Source organism: Rhipicephalus microplus, chromosome 3 (genome assembly GCF_043290135.1).
Source record: "Rhipicephalus microplus isolate Deutch F79 chromosome 3, USDA_Rmic, whole genome shotgun sequence".
Taxonomy (NCBI): Eukaryota; Metazoa; Arthropoda; class Arachnida; order Ixodida; family Ixodidae; genus Rhipicephalus; species Rhipicephalus microplus.
The window spans coordinates 247,519,896-247,523,447 of NC_134702.1; the positions used below are offsets into that span (position 1 = coordinate 247,519,896).

The 3,552-nt window shown below is 45.0% G+C and overlaps 1 long non-coding RNA gene across 1 annotated transcript; it reads left to right on the top strand.

Moving 5' to 3' along the window:
- Positions 1 to 1,629: 1,629 nt before the first annotated feature.
- LOC142803540 (uncharacterized) lies at positions 1,630 to 2,854 on the top strand. Its single transcript, XR_012894158.1, has 2 exons — positions 1,630 to 1,764; positions 2,419 to 2,854. It is a non-coding gene; the product is annotated as an uncharacterized LOC142803540 (long non-coding RNA).
- Positions 2,855 to 3,552: the final 698 nt, after the last annotated feature.

Consider the following 3,552-nt stretch of genomic DNA (forward strand, 5'->3'; position numbering starts at 1 on the left):
AAATGCCCAGGTGTTGCGTGCCACAGTGCACTAACCACTCGTGAAATAACTATAGGCTTTTCGGATTTCCGAAAGATCGAAAAAGGTGACTTATGCGGCTCATAAGGATGAAGTGCGACAAGTGGCCACCCACGGATCTTTCATGTTCATGCAGTGTAGGTAGTGCCACTTCAGCCTTTCGATAGTAACAACTGAAGCACTGAAACACGGGCACTTTTGATCACGGTTTATTCTGATGCGATAGAATCTCGTACGCCAGCCACAGAAAGACGCCAATCACTGCTCAGAAATTTGATTCCGATCGGGCTTAATCCCAGTCATAAGTGCAGCGGGTGAAATGCTCGCTCATTTGCATGCTGTGTACAAGCGTATTTAACTCGTTTATTTTGAATAGCGCAAAATCATTGTTCTTAATCGCTTGTTGTACACAAGCTGCAATAACGCGAATACGTCAGCTCACATTTCACTAATGAAATCGACGCTGCGCTAACACACACGTCATCACTTTTGCTAATAGCAAAGGCTACCATTTTTCTCTTATGCATGTTTCAGTGTGTTTGAAAATGGAGGTCGTGTGGCGAAATTCTGAGGTGCAACCCCAGGCGGCGCAGTGTGTGGACAATCGAAAGATTGGCGCACCCCTTGAAGGCGGATCTTGAGGCAGCACCCCATTTGTCCCAAATAAGCATTGACACATGACTGCGGAATGGAATAGACATTGTTTATACTGCTTCATAGATGGCAGTATGGCACTCAGTGTTTGCCTTTTGCTTGGTATATTCTGCAAATAATGGATAAGGCTGTATAAATGTGTTCGCTGTTTTTCAAGTTTTCTTTCTTTTGGTGTGGAAGGGTGGATTATATCGGCTATTATGTACCCTCAAGTCGCGGGAAAAACCCACTCGTTGCGGCCTCAGCAATGCATCTACAAGCCGCCGAATAACCTCATTTTCCTCGCCACATCCTGGAAAACAAAGTCAAGCAGAATTCACCAGGACTTTGCCTAGTGTGTAAGGCACAGGGTAAAAAGTTCAAGAGAATTTGTAAGTGTGAAAAAATTGGAAGTTGTTATGACATGCCCGTTTGCTTTTTCCGACTGGGAACTTTTTCACACTTGCAAATCATACTGAATCAATCATGACTGCACGTGATGCAGCCAAGTATTGTCAAGCAAAAAAAAAATGTTGTTTGTTTTTAGACTTTTGTGGAACTGTTCATACACTCTTTTGGAAGGCATACAACAGACACGATGAAAGGTCATAGAAGTCGGGTGCGTGTCTTTCACACCTTTGACCTACATAAACAGTTACCGACCAGTCCAAGAAGATGCTAATTAAAAATGTTAACGCGGCTGGCTTGGGAGGTAATTTTTTGCTGGAAGTGATTCCAACTGCAAATTTTGCTTTAAAGGGGTAATGACAAGGTCATCTAAAAATTGACAGTTCTAAGCGAAAAAAAAAAGGTCGAGTATCAAATATGCTTGTGCACGTGTAAAAAGTAGACTGTAAGAGATTATTTCAGTCCGCAATACGCTGTAGAAGTCACCAGCTGAAAACTCCGCCCACCGCTGGCGACTGCTGTTTTGTAAAGGCGTGTGTGACATCACAAGCCAAAGGAGCAGTGTCATTGTCTGCTATGAAACAGCCCCTTCCGCACTCAGTCAGTGTTGCGAGTGTTGCTTGCCGCGTGGTCCGCACATGTCGAAGGGCTGCAAGGATTGCGGTGTGTTACCGGTGCCATCACCATATGCGGCGACGATGTCGTGTAAGTTGCGCATTTTGACTTCAACTCTATCGCCACCAGCTCAAGCGACGAATGAAGCGAGAAAGACGGTGTGAACCAAGATGCAAATGACCTTGCTGTTATAGTAGACTTAGCAGATGGCCTTCCGCAATAATAGGTAGCTTTATTTCAAGCGTATCAGGTTGAAAAACAAGCTTGGGATACGAGGGTCCGTCGACGATGCAATCGCTAGCAAGTGTTACATAGCGTAGTGGAATTGGGAAAGCGTGCAGATTTTTGTAGGCTTGCATACGTGGACGCACGAAATTCGGTGCTGAACATAATAAAAAAGTGGTCTAGCAATGCTGCGTGTTGGAACCGTTGTTTTTTCATCGGTAGGTTACGTGTGGCATATGTAAAGAGGAGAAGGAGGATTGAAGGAAGAAGAACAGGGATATTAGGGCATATGTAAACATAAGCTATATGTAAACACAAGCCGTGCGTAAACGTAAGACATATGGTAACATAAGCCAAAAAGAACGGAATGCCAGTGCAACGCTAGGGTTGCTCACGTTATACATTTTGGCCTAATCTTTCCTGGTATTCTGTCGATTGCATTTGGTTCCAGTAAAAAAAAGAAAGTGTCACGCTGAACTATGGTCTGCGAGGAGTTTCAAAATAAATATTTATCCGTAGGGGCAAACGGCATACGCACTCCACATTCACAGGACACGTTTTGACCTCTGAAATCGCTTGCTGCAAGTACCATTTCTACGTGGCTGACCTGGTGGCATTTTTTCAACCCTTTGAAGTTGAACAACGCAGAAAAAGTTCGATTGCAAGCGCAGCTCACCACGAAACACGATCATCTTCCGGAATGCGGACCACGCATCAGCTCGCCCAGCAAGTGGTTCAAGACGTCACGGCTAGTGACTGAGCCAGTGTTGCCCGACTCTAAGGCTTTCTCGCTCTTTTGTAAAAAAATATTCAATTATAAACTAACAGCTCGAGCAAGTTCGCTCAAGTTTCTCCAGCTTGTCTGTAAACATAAATATCAACCCCAACAACAAAAAAATGATTGAAAACTGGGTGTCATGACCACTTTAAAAATAAAGATTAGAGAAAAAATTAAGACCTTCACATTTCCGATGTGAAAACTTTGTATTGCTTTTATGTTGTTTGAGTATCACACAATTGTACATAATAAACCCTTAATGCAGCCGCGTGACACTCGTTGGCTGACCATAGTGGCTATAGGTGGCTTGCGGAGAGGGCATCGTAATGGCAGACGCCGTAGCAGACGACACGGTTGTTTCTACCCTACAAGGCGGTGGAAGAGGGCATGCGCATCGAGGAACACTAGCTAAGACGATAGGGTGGTGGGACCTAGCCGTCGCCTTGCACTCTACACAGGGGTGCGCGCACGCCAGCCGCTTGCTATATCAGATTCCATCCTTTAATTAGCAGAGGTAACTGTCAGTAGACGCTCACGTCTCATGCAGCGTAGTGTGCGTCGATGCGCTTTCGCCTCCGATGCGTGCATTGAGGCCCTTTAAAGCAGCGCCTCTATAATTCTTGTGTCCTATTCACCAAATTCTTCCCACAGAATTTTAATAAACCTTTTTTCACTCTTTCCAGACGCAATATTGTCGTCTTTCGACGACATTTGCCGTGAAAGATTAAGATTCGAGCCAGGAGAATAGAGAGAGAGGCAGGGGACGCGCAAGCACAATTACGGTGTAAACGCTGTTGGCAGGAATGACTAGAGAATAGGTGGGAGCGAGCATAAGTTAGCCGACGCTTCATGCGTCGGCGTAACCAGGCGAAAGG